We start from the raw sequence: 14535 nt of genomic DNA on the forward strand, positions 1-14535 counted from the left end.
CTAATTTTGAGAGGGAACAATGTGCCGATTGGCCTGTTTTTTTGAAAAATTTGTCTGCGGTGCAAAAAATATGTGGTCAAAATTTGGTCTTCTTGTTTCATGACGTATGATTCATTATTATAGGCGAATGATTTATCATTGCGAATCATTATTAATTTTCATCGGATTCCGCGCACAACTACCTGTAACGTAAATTTTGTTGGCACATCAATTTTTCGCGGATTTCACTACGAGCGAAATTAGCAAGCTGTTCTGGTTTCCGCGAATTGTTGGCGCAGAACTACATTTTGCCGCGGAGAAGTTATACAAAAAGCTTACATAATGAGTTACCTAAGTTTACATAATAATTACATAAAAAATACGGCAACTTACGGACAATGCCATAGCAGGTGAGAAAATCGTCAGATAAATTTGTATGAACTACAGAGCCATTAACTCTAATTCATAGTATTGAAAAGAAATTTTTTTCTTGAAAAGAAATTTTTTTTTGAAAAGAAGAAGTTTAACAGCTGGAACCTGGTCCAAACTATATATTATTTTTGGTTATAAATTAGATATTTTATCCCTATAAAATATTAAAGACTAACCAATCACACTCCATCTAACTAACAACCCATTTATTTGTAAGTGCTGAAATTACTTGTAATTTCAGCACCAGAGCATTCTGAATTTAACTTACAACTTAGTTGCCTTTTCCAAGAGACCGACTCGTAACAAACCAGTATACTCTAGATCTATTGAGACTAAGAGATATAAGAGTAAGATTAAGATCGGTATTAGACTAAGAAGTTGCACGAATCTATCCGGCCGAAAATAAGATAGCGTGACGAGCAGACGGTGTACCCTATCTGAAATTAATCTATGAGTTAGAGATACATCCCAACTAACAGCTCATGATGGACTGTTTGGTCGTTTTTTTCTTGAAAAAAACTTAAAAATAACTTCAATTTGAGAAAACAGAAAATAATATTGGGTTGAAAGTTTGATTTAATTTATCTAATTGGAAAAACTCATCTAATACTTAAAAAAAAAACACGACAAGTTTTTTGTTTTTGCGTTGCTACTAAAGCTCGCATAAAACACTAGTTTTTCGAAATCAAAATAAAGGTCAAGTGAGTTATAAATCATGAGAAAATGTGAAATAAAAGCATGAATTTACCAATTTTTCTCGATTAAACTTTGCTTGCCAGATGCAACAACACAATTAATTTTAGAAATAGTGAAAACGTTTTTGATAGAAATTGTTAGTTCAAAAGTGATAAATGCGATATTGCTATAACTTTCCAAAAGTTGTATTGTCAAAAATTGTCTTATGGTGTTGATTAGTAATTAAGTAGAATTCTTCACCGAGCGGATTTTCAAATAATATAATAATTTTGGAGTATTGTTTGGCATTTGGTTGACTAAATTTTATTTATGAGACCTTCCAAACTTTCAGAGAGATACAATTTTATAAAAATTGGGTTGTTGGTGGATTGAAAAACAACAGGCTAAAAAGCTGATTCATTATAAATAATTAAACAACCGGGTTAACAATAAATGCTTGTCATACAATTCCATACTATTTTAAAAAATGCTTATCATAAAATTCCATACAATTACTAGCATGACAAGCATTATATAAAAAAAGCATGGCAAGCATTTTTTTCCATATTGTGGAATTCTATGACAAGCATTGTTTCAATATGATACAATATGACGTTTCATTTTATGTTTATGCGTTTTGCACTGAAGCACAACAAACGAAACCGAAAGTTTTCTCCAATGAGAAAACCAGCAGACTAAACGACACTACAGCTGCGGATTCAATTACGTATATATAGATGGCAAGTAACCTAAACTACTGACATTTTTTCAGTATTATATCAAACAAAAGTAGTTTTTGTATATGACTTTGAAACTTCTGTTTTGAACAATTCAGTGGTTGAAAATTATGGCTTGATTTAAGTAAAAGTAGTCTAACCACTAAAACGAGAATTAAATACATTTTTTGTTCCGACTTTCGATACGAAAGTAACGGAATATTTGTGCTCGGGGTGGGTTTTTTTTTCTTCAGACAAACTTCGACTTATTAACTAGGCTATTTTGACGGAATTTTTTTATATCATTCAAAAGGTATTGTTGTCCTGAGCTTAAATTTGAAAAGATATTTCACCTGTGATCATTTTTTGTAAAGTTATGAGGGTTCAAAGATTTCCATTTTGGCCATTTTGACCAATTTGGGACAATTAACGCGCAATATAATTCGCGCTTGTAACGCGTAAGCGGAGATTTAATCCGTCTTATAAATCGTTCCAAATTGGTCGAATGAAGCTTAATTGCCATAATTGATTTGTTACAAGGAACGAAATCTATCTTTTTGTACTTTATATGGCGTGTGGGGTGATGTTTTTCATAAAAAATTTCAAATTTTAGAAAAAAAAACTTCAATTTATTTTAATTCATTTATTTTTTTTATGTATTACTGCTGCTCAATAAACCTGAAAAGGCAGTCGGAACATTCAGGGCTTCGCCGTGATACGAGCAGTCTTGTCTTAGCTTTGAAATCTTTTTAAGAAAAAAATGCTTATCATACTGTCTTCAATGCAAAAAAATTGAAACTTTTGTTAAACAAAATTTTTTTCGTTGAGCAAAAACGTCAATAAATTTCCTCAAGTTTATTTAGGATTTTTTGCATGAAATAATTGCTTGTCATACTATGCTCTTAAACGGAATAATGTGATATGCATTTTTTATTATGGAAATCAACCTGGGCTTGAGGGAAACTTTGGATGTTGAGATTTCCAGTCTTTTAAAGAACCCGGCCAATTCCACTCCTGATCCGGTAACGAACTGTTTGAATGGAAAGACTAATTATTGTTTCGAATTTCGAAGAAAGTGCGGAATGTTTATGCATGGTGTGGTTTGCTTGAGATGCTTGGTACGCTTGGTGTGCTATTCAGTCAATTTTCGACTTTTTAAGCAAGCGTTGTTGACAAAACTTTCCGTACCTTCTGAAAAATATTGTTGTCTTGAGCTCAAAATTTTAAAGGTATTTTACCTGTGATCATTTTTTGTATAGCTCCGGGTGTTTGAAAATTTCTAACTTGGCATATTTGGGACAATGAAATTGCGCTATATTGCGCTCTTATAACATGAGCGTTCAACAGTGCGTTTAGTGCACCGAAGCTGAAATGGTGTTCAATAGGAAAGTAGACGGAAAAAAGTTAAGAACTAGCCATAAATTGATGAAAACGAAAACACTAATTGTAAAAATTAATCATCATGATGAACTTCGGCTACTTTTTTTTCTCTATATTCTCTCTATTTCTTTTTTTGACTGGTTTTAAGCTCTGCTGTTTTTTTTTTGGCTTAAATGAATGCATTTGGGAAAGACTGGTTTTAAACGAATTTGATTCTTCCTGAGTAATTCCTTGTCCAAAACCATAACGTGAGTATACTAAAACTTGTATGTAACATTTCTAGAACTTTGTTTGGATATACAAGAGGCTTCTTGTACTATAATTTTCTCGTCTATTAACAATGTTTTTTCAGAGTAATTTTAGATTAATTAAAATTAAGCTAAGGTGAGCCATTCGTGGGGTAAAATTTTGGCTGCGAGTTTCGAAAAATAAATGGAAACATATTAATTCCGGTGAAATTCTCAGCAACTGTTTTTGTTTTTTTTTGTTGTCTAATCTTAACCCAATTTGAGAAAAACGCGTTTGGAAATTCAAGTTTTGTTCGTTTTGTCCGGATAAATTAAATCAACACTTTATACTGTGCTGAATTAAATTATTCAGCCAAAACGAAAAAAAACTTGAAACTTAAAACGCGTTATTCTTAATTTGGGTTGATTGTAGACAAAAAACAAAAAAGACAGAAAATACTCAAGTTTTTGGCAGCGTTATTATAGTGCAAATTATTGTGCATATTATGGGCAATTTTTTTTCACCCCAAAACGGATCATTTTTGGCTTTTTCAGTTTTTTTTTCATTTTTTTATTTATCCCCCAAAAACTTATGTAAACTATGAAGGGATATAATAAGCGTCTTCGAATCGTAATAGTATGACCAAATGACTCGGCTCAATTGAAAGTGAAAACCGCACTAGATTTTCATGTAAAAAGTTTGATTACAATGGATTATTTTGGTATCCGCCCACACACTCCCTTCATGGCACTTTTCACAGTTTACCACCCACAAGGTTCTACGGCTTTTTTTCATCTATATTTTGATGAAAACGAAGTCAATTCAGTGTCTGAGCAAGGATTGAAAAGTTGACAATTTCTTAAACTGTCTCCGACAAGAGAACTAGTCTTTTGTTGTTGTTCCGACTTTCGATACGAAAGTAACGGAATATTTGTGCTCGGGGTGGGTTTTTTTCTTCAGACAAATTTCGACTTTTTAACTAGCCATTTTTGACGGAATTTTTTTTATCATTCGAAAGGTATTGTTGTCCTGAGCTCAAATTTGAAAAGATATTTCACCTGTGATTATTTTTCGTAAAATTATGAGGGTTTAAAGATTGCCATTTTGGCCATTTTGACCAATTTGGGACAATTAACGCGCGATATATTCCGCGCTATTAACGCGTAATCGGAGAGTTAATCCGTCTTAGAAATCGTTCCAAATTAGTTAAAAGAAGTTTATTTGCCATAATTGGTTTGTTGCAAGGAGCGAAATCTATCCTTTTGTACTTAATATGGCGTGTGGGGGGATGATTTTCATTTAAAAAAATCACATTTTAGAGAAAAAAAAATTCTTTTGTTTTATTTCATTGAATTTTTTAATGTTATTACTGCTCCATAAACCTTAAAAGGCAGTCGGAACGGAACATTCAGGGCTTCGCTCTGATACGAGCAGTCTTGTTGTTCCGACTTTCGATACGAAAGTAACGGAATATTTGTGCTCGGGGTGGGTTTTCTTTTCTTCAGACAAATTTCGACCTTTTAACCTTCCTTTTTTGACGGAATTTTTTTATATCATTCAAAAGGTTGTCCTGAGCTTAAATTTGAAAAGATATTTCACCTGTGATCATTTTTTGTTAAGTTATGGCGGTTTAAAGATTGCCATTTTGGCCAATTTAGGACCATTAACGCGCGATATATTTCGCGCTATTAACGCGTAAGCGGAGATTTAATCCATCTTAGAAATCGTTCCAAATTTGTTGGAAGAAACTTATTTGCCATAATTGATTTGTTACAAGGAGCGAAATCTATCCTTTTGTACTTTATATGGCGTGTGCGGGGATGATTTTTAAAAAAATTTCAAATTTTAGAAAAAAAAAATTTTCATTTTATTTTATTACATTTTATTTTTATAGGTTATTACTGCTCCTTAAACATTAAAAGGCAGTCGGAACATTCAGGGCTTCGCCCTGATACGAGCACTCTTGTTTCCTTTCGATTTGGTACAGGCGATTGCGATAGAGAATCATCCAGAAGTTGATGATAGATAAAAACAAGACTGCTCGTATCAGGGCGAAACCCTGAAGGTTCCGACTGCCTATTAAGGTTTATGGAGCAGTAATAACATTAAAAAATTAAAAGTAATAAAGAAAAAATGAAACTTTTTTTTCTAAAATTTGAAATTTTTTTATGAAAATCATCCCCCCACACGCCATATAAAGTACAAAAAGATAGATTTCGTTCCTTGTAACAAATCAATTATGGCAAATGAGCTCCGTTCAACCAATTTGGAACGATTTATAAGACGGATTAAATCTCCGCTTACGCGTTACAAGCGCGAATTATATTGCGCGTTAATTGTCCCAAATTGGTCAAAATGGCCAAAATGGAAATCTTGAACCCTCATAATTTTACAAAAAATGATCACAGGTGAAATATCTTTTCAAATTTAAGCTCAGGACAACAATACCTTTTGAAAGATATTAAAAAATTCCGTCAAAAATGGCTAGTTAAAAAAAACCACCCCGAGCACAAATATTCCGTTACTTTCGTATCGAAAGTCGGAACAATAACAACGTATTATCAAAATAAAGATATCGCCGCCTCCCCCTCGGAACTATTTAACAGCATTGACATGAGACCAATCGGCTGATTTCGATACAGAGGTTGCGTCAAAACACAAAAATGCTTCCATAAAGTGTCAAAACGATATTTTCTGACGCTTTTACTGCAATCTGTAGCTAAATTTGATCTTTTTGTTACTTTCGGAGAGCTCAAAAAATAACCCAAATTAGTCTATTTTCCCAATGATCGGATGAGAACTGCTCCTGGTCCTAACGATGTCTGACATTTCGGGGAATATATTAAAAGGAGTGCAGCCAGTATTTAGACAGCCGCGTATTCATACTAGTCAGTATTTAGACAAATACTGTATGAACCAATCAGAATCGAGAAAAGACATAAATAATCCAAAATAAATAATAATTATTTATTAATTTCTTCTTTGTCTCGATTCTGATTGGTTGAAACAGTATTTGTCTAAATACTGACCAGTCTGAATTCGCGGTTGTCTAAATACTGATATGTAACCATATTAAAAGCCTTATAAAGCATATAATAAAAGTAGAAGAAGCATCAGAAACGTATTACGATATTTAGAACAATCAACACCCTTAGAAAAGCTTAGAAAAGTATTGATTAATAATAGGAAGCGTTCTATAATTAGAAAATGTTGTTGACATAATGTACCTGTTTTTGCAACTCTGCATTCGTATGCTTTGTCGCTGCCAAAAACGGTAATGTAACTAGATGGATCTGGAATCATTCTGGCTAATGGCCATTTTCTGCAAAACGATTGCAGATACTCAATTCTCAGCGAATTGATCTCTGTTGAGTTTGACATTCTTTTCTCCTTTTCGAATAAGTACTCAAAGTCATCGTGGAAAACTTGATCAAAATCAGAAATCGTAAGGTTCGGATTATAGTTTGGTTGATTAAATGTAGCGTAATATTCAGATAGTGGCACCGGAAATGCTTTGACGTTGAGTTGTTGAATTTGAAACAATTGGGCTGGTTTTTTCAGATTAACCGAAGACAGATATTTTTCTGGATTATTTAGGTAAAATATTGTCAATAGAAAACAAAATAATAAAAAATAAGAACATTTTGTATTTTTTGTTTCATTCAACATATTTGCACCTCTCGTAAAATCATACAGCTAAGTAGAAAATTAATTAGAAGATAAAAATGCAACAAGACTGCTCGTATCAGGGCGAAGCCCTGAATGTTCCGACTGCCTTTTAAGGTTTATGGAGCAGCAGTAATAACATAAAAAAAGTTAAATGTAATAAAATAAAATTAATTTTTTTTCTAAAATTTGAAATTTTTTATGAAAATCATCCCCCCGCACGCCATTTAAAGTACAAAAGGATAGATTTCGCTCCTTGTAACAAATCAATTATGGCAAATAAGCTTCTTGCAACCAATTTGGAACGATTTCTAAGACGGATTAAATCTCCGCTTACGCGTTAATAGCGCGAAGTATATCGCGCGTTAATTGTACCAAATTGGTCAAAATGGCAATCTTTAAACCCCCATAACTTTACAAAAAATGATCACAGGTAAAATATCTTTTCAAATTTGAGCTCAAGACAACAATACCTTTCGAATGATATAAAAAGATTCCGTCAAAAATGGCTAGGTAAAAAGTCGAAATTTGTCTGAAGAAAAAAAACCCATCCCGAGCACAAATATTCCGTTACTTTCGTATCGAAAGTCGGAACAATAACTGAATAAGAACTGCCTCAATATGAATTTTATGCAGTAAAAACTTGAATTAGGATCAATTTACAAACCATTCGTTGCGTGCAAAAATTGGTTCTATACAGACAAATATGTATCATATCCCTATTAAATCAATCATATTGTCTACAATCTGCAGGGGTCGTAACAAAGTTGTTTAACATCAAAAAACTTAGTTTGAAAAACTATTTTCAAAAGTTTAACAAACTACTTTCATTCGCAAATTACTCTTGTTCTCAAAAAGTTGTTCTATCAAGCACGTTCTATTACAGGAGTTCTATCCTTATTCTATCATATCATAAGATATCCGTCAATTTTGTAGTGAACTAAAGTCACTTAAGGAGAGTTGTTTACCGGAAACATAAGCTTGCGGGAAGGACAAAATGAAGTAGGATCCAAATTACTCCTATAAAAGAGTGGTCTCACGAAAAAGCAACTATGATAGACAGGTCCCGCATGCATTTTGCGTGATATAATTTGAAAACTATTTTGTGAAAAAATTATACAATTCAAAACTCGCAAAATATGTTGAGATAATGTTCAGATAATTAATTGTAAGCACTATCATGTTATATCAAGAAATATGCTCGCTTCAACTTATTTAACATAAATACATTTTCGAAAAAGTCTACATAAAGAATGATAGAGAAAAAAAACAGTTTTAGCGTGTTTAAATAATGAATCTAAGAATTTTAAAAGCACCATACACAGGTTATTGTTCCGACTTTCGATACGAAAGTAACGGAATAATTGTGCTCGGGGTGGGTTTTTTTTCTTCACACAAATTTCGACTTTTTAACTAGCCATTTTTGACAGATTTTTTTATATCATTCAAAAGGTATTGTTGTCCTGAGCTCAAATTTGAAAAGATATTTCACCTGTGATCGTTTTTTGTAAAGTTGTGGTGGTTTAAAGATTGCCATTTTGGCCAATTTGGGACAATTAACGCGCGATATATTTCGCGCTATTAGCGCGAAAGCGGAGAGTTTATCCGTCTTAAAATCGTTTCAAATTGGTTGAAAGAAGCTTATTTGCCATAATTGTTTTGTTACAAGGAGCAAAATCTATCCTTTTGTACTTTATATGGCTTGTGGGGGGATGATTTTTATATAAAAAGAATTAAATGTAAAAAAAACAAGACTGCTCGTATCAAGGCAAAGCCCTGAATGTTCCGAGTACCTTTAAAGGTTTATGGAGCAGTAATAACATCAAAAAAATAAGTGTAATAAAACAAAATGAAAATATCTTTTATTCTAAAATTTGAAATTTTTTATAAAATCATCCCCCACACGCCATATAAAGTACAAAATATAGATTTCGCTCCTTGAAAAAAAACCAATTATGGCAAATAAGCTTCTTTCAACCAATTTGGAACAATTTCTAAGACGGATTAACTCTCCGCTTACGCGTTAACAGCGCGAAATATATCGCGCGTTAATTGTCCCAAATTGGCCAAAATGGCAATCTTTAAACCCCCATAACTTTACGAAAAATGATCACATGTAAAATATCTTTTCAAATTTGAGCTCCTGACAAAAATACCTTTCGAAAGATATTTAAAATTTTCCTCAAAAATGGCTAGGTAAAAAGTAGAAATTTGTCTGAAGAAAAAAAATCCACCCGAGCACAAATATTCCGTTACTTTCGTATCGAAAGTCGGAACTATAAAATGAATTTTTTTTTTCTAAAAATGGAAAATTTACTGTTATTAATGCTCCATAAAGCTTCAAAAGGCAGTCGGAACATTCAGGGCTTCGCCCTGATACAAGCAGTCTTGTTTTTATCAAAAGACAAACCAAACTTATCTGATTTATAAAAAGATTGTTTTTTGATACTATACATGTACATAAATTCTCCCAAATTATCCCCAGTTTTTGAAAATGAACAATGTTATCATTGAATACCTATCTATTGTCACAGTTTCACGAAAAACAATGCATGAGAAGTAGTATTTACATTTGGAAAACAGCCTGAACGTCATTCAAACAAACCCAGATGACGACAAAATTTACTTAATAACGCCACATCCAACAGAAGCTGTCTAAAGAAAATGTTTTAACGATAGCGCGAAACCCTAATTTAGGCATATTTGCATATTTTCATATAGCAATAAATAAGAAACCAACAATTTCAAGACTTATTCTCGAAAAAAGGCACAATACAATTTCAATCCATTTAGCAAAATCTCCAAAATCATGCAAGATTTCAAACAAAAATAGACAAGATTTTATAGAAGTTTTACAGACATCCAAGAGTTTGTATATTTAGAGGGACAGAAATACCGCCAACAATATTTTCAACCTTACTTTTTTCATTTTTCTCTACGTAAAAGATCACATAATAAATATTAGCGGATGGTTTTCAGACATACCCGAGATTTTATATGTTTAGACGGACACAAATACCACCCACAGTATGTTTGAACTTACTAAATGTTTTTTTTCAGAAGATCACATAACGTATTTTATAGGGTGGACTCACACACTATTAGTTAGAAAAATTGATAGTTTTTTTTTTATGAACCCGTGTTGACAAAAAATGCTTATCCTACAATTTTCGTCTATGGAAAAATTGCTTATCGTACAATTCCGTAGAATTCCATAGAAAAATAGTACAATAATAGCACGGCAAGCATTTTTTCCATTAAGAAAATTGTACGACAATCAGTTTTTCCATCAATGAAGTTGTACGATAAGCGTTTTTTCGATCAATAGAATTGTTCGATAAGCATTTTCTCCATCAAGGGAATTGTAAGAATAGCTTTTTTGTTCATCAACGGAATTGTATGACTAGCATTTTTTTCATCAACTGAATTAAATGACTAGCATTTTTTTATCAACGGAATTGTAGGACTAACATTTTTCCATCAATGTATTTGTATTATTAGCACCTTTGAGGCTCTATTGACACAAAATAACCCGTAAAGCGTGCTACCTCTAAACAAAGGATCACCTGAGAAAACTTTAGAGGTTAAAACCTCTTTAACTGAATCTGCAGAAGTTTGAGACGGCTGAAAATTCCTTATCGTAATCCTAATGGCACATTACCAGGGGGTAGCCTCACAGAAAAAAAAACCTTACAAAACTGTCAAGATGAAGGCCCAGATCCAGCTCGCTGTTGAAACCAGTGTCCAAACCCAAATTGTATTCAGCCTCTCTAGTCATAGATTCTAACAAAAACTCATTTCTAACAAAAATTGACGTAATTAAGCTTATAACACCCTAAAAAAGTTTCTAGGTTTTTTGAAAACTTTAGTTTTGGTTGAAAAAAAGCTTATTATAAAATTTTCGTGAATAGAAACTGTACGATAAGCATTTTTTCCATAGACTCCGTGAATGGAATTGTACGATAAGCATTTTAGGTATATGGAGATCAACCCGGGAATTGATTTTTGACTCATAAAAGTGTTACATAACACATGTGCAATACACACCTAAGTAATTAGAAAAAGAGTAGCAGCACAAATCTTAATTAAAGATTTTTGGGTTTTTCTAAGCTTCTATGCACACAAACTGTTTGTCGGCCACATAAAAGATTACAACACAAAATTAAGTACAAAACCCAATAATTACGAAAAACCAAAAAACACAAAAGCCACGTCGCCTGAGACAATCAAACTACAAACCCAACAAACGTAGTTTTCAAAACAATTTGAAAACAACCATCAAGCTCCCTCTGTTCAATTAGACCACTACTAAACTTAACTAGAACAGAACATTGACCAATACAACAAAACCCAATGCAGTATACAGCAGTTAATAACCAACGAAAAACAAAACATCACTTTTAAAATCTATGGAACTATCTCATGTTTAAACATTTTTTTCGTGAGAGGATATACTCCTTGTTTTAGCCAACAATGAACCGACAACCAGAAGCTCTAGAACGTTCAAGATCATTGTGAGCGCGCTCCCAAACATCCTCATGACACGATGTATTCATTACCTACCCCTTGACCCAGGACCCCCGATTTTACATATTCCCAAAAAATAACCCCTTTGCCAGAAAAGAAAATGTTTCTATTAATATATATAAAAAACATGCAATACACATAAGCCCAGCCCATGATTCATTAATCGATTCGGAACTGTTTCCCACTCAATCAATCCTCCTTTTAAACACACATTCAACACCCCCGTTTGACAACTTGTGCGTCTCTTGACTCAACGGTCAACCGAGTAATTCCATTATCTAACGAAATCGACCTAAATACTGACACTCAATCATCGGATACCACTTTAATTCCAAATACACTGAAATCGAACTAAGCGAAATCATTTCATTCACGGTGATCGTAATGTAAATACAAATCATATTCATAAAAAACTAATTCAGCAACAACATATTTAAAAAATCACGAAATCAAGGTTTACAAACTATCATCAGCAGAAGACAAACAAGGCAGAAATTCAGTCATCGCAAACCATCACGCATCAATTAACCAATAGAAACTTGAGTTTAAGTCCGGGGTGGCTCACTCATAGAGTACTTTCAGATAAGGTACACCATCTGTTCGTCACGCTAACTTAATTTCGGCCGGATAGATTCGTGCACTTTCTTAGTCTAATACCAATCTTAATCTTGCTCTGATAGCTTCTAGTCTCGATAGATCTAGTGTATACTGGTATTTGCGATATTAGATATCAGGAACTGTTCTGGAAAAGAGCAACTGTTTGCTAAGTTAAATTTATTCTGTTCTGGCTGAAACTATAAGTAGTTTCAGCCTGACCAATTATTGTGAGAGTTAGTTATGGATCATGATTGGTTATTTCTAAGTATTTTATAGAGATAGTTTCTCAAGAACAAAATTGCTATAATTACAACTTGTTTTGAACTGGTTCAGCCCATCCGGGGCTTAGAAAGTTTGGAGGATGGATGGAAGTTTTTTTTTTTAAATCTCGGAGTAGATTTATTTGAAGCAGTGGTTGCGTGAAGGACAAGAAAGAAACGTATTGTGGAGTAGTTCTCTTCGTAGAGAAAGAAGGGGTACACTTGCTCGTACTTCAGAAGTGGCTCTCGTGTATCCAATTTTGATGAAGTGGTGTCTTTATAGGTTCTGGGCCTATGTTAAGGTTAAATTAGCTGTAACAGCAATTAAGTAGTCTTCTACTCAGTATTCAAGATCTTTTCCTTTAAATTCCATGATTAGTTTAACAGATGTTCTAGTTGATCCACCCATAGGGTATGGAATCATTGTCATTTGGAAAGATTCTGCTGTGTTTGGTTTTTGTGTAAAATTTTAACTTGATTTTTTGTAATTTTATGTTGTTGAAAGTAATAAGGTAATGGGATTTCAATTCTCATGGATTCGGGTTGGTAACTTTGGTATTTGTATAGTTTTGTGATTATATGTTACTATTAGGTTGTGCCAATTTTTGTCGTTGAGAAGGTTGTTCTTGCATTTGCCTTGGTTGCTGAGGGTTCATCTGATTTATTCGTTGATTTTTTTAAATAGTTTTTGGTTTTGATGACAGTAACCTTTTATCCTCAGAATAGTGTGGTTGTCTTTTTATGATTTTGCTGTTAGTTGGGGTTTTAATATCGTTGAAAAAATGAATAGATATCGGTTCAATTTGTCTAAGGTTTTCTTTTATTATTACAATTTACGGATGGGGATATTGGTTTTAGTGCCTGTTGAGTATAGTTGTGTTTTTTTAATTAATTTTCTGTTGTTAAAAGTGGTCTTGCTATAGGATTAATAATGTTTTTTTTAACGAAAAAATCATAATTATGGTTTGCAAAGGTATTTCCAATTGATTGTCTTTGCTTGTTATGTGGCTCTTTTTTGGTTACTGGTTTCTTTCTTTGCTAATCCATATGTAAATATTTTGGAACTCTTGATGGTTTGACTGTTGATTGTCATGTCAATGGTGGAAAGGGAATGATATTTTTATTGTGTGGTGTTGTAAGTGTTGGATAAACAGGAGAGATATTCATTGTGTTGTTATAGGTAGTGTTTCAACTACTTCCTCGTTTACAAAACATGATGCAGTTTGTAAATCTTGTTGTGTCGAAATTCTGGTACCTCTAAAGGTTTCCTTTTTTTTGATAAATGTTGAATTTAAACTAATATTTGAACTATTATTTCTGGTTCTTCCAATAAATTTTTGTTATAGTTAAAGGGTATGGTGTCAGTTGTTAGTGGAGTTCCTCTTAGATAATCTCTGTGAACGGAAATGGTTGCAATTGCTACTCTTGAAATATCATTTGTGAAGTTTTAAACTGATAAATGAGACCATTCGGGGTCCCATACATAATCTGTTCCGTCAGCTATTAATGTTTCATTGCTAGTTTGTGGTCTAAAATTTTTTCTTGTTTGTGAAATTAGGTCCAAATTATGTAGGAAATAATGTATAATGAACCATGCTAGACCAAATTGTGATACTTGACAATCGATGAGTGTTCCACGAATTGAGTCGAGGAATCGTGAAAAATGAAATATTTCGCGTTTTATCAATGCGTGTCGAGTTGTTTGCGGTCGTAATACATAAAATGTTTGGTTTTTTTCTACTATGAATCATAAGTATAAATGATGGAGAAGACATCAGTTGTGAAAATTGAGTTTACTCTTTGTGAGTTTTGACGTTGAATGTTTTTGATGTATTCCGTAAAATCTTTTGAGACATCTAATTCTATATCATCTGTTTGTATTCAGTGTGGTGGTTGATTCAATTATTGTGGTGGCAGAGTTCCAATAGTGATTTTACAAACAAATAACTACAATGGAGGATAATCTAAGTCCTTGAGAAGCAAGGAATTTTTTATAATTCTAATTAAAATTAATTTAAATTATATACTAACTAATTTTTTTTATTCAATTAATTTCTAATTTTACACAAATTTCG

Source organism: Symsagittifera roscoffensis, chromosome 5 (assembly GCF_963678635.1).
Source record: "Symsagittifera roscoffensis chromosome 5, txSymRosc1.1, whole genome shotgun sequence".
In the NCBI taxonomy this organism is placed as follows: Eukaryota; Metazoa; Xenacoelomorpha; order Acoela; family Convolutidae; genus Symsagittifera; species Symsagittifera roscoffensis.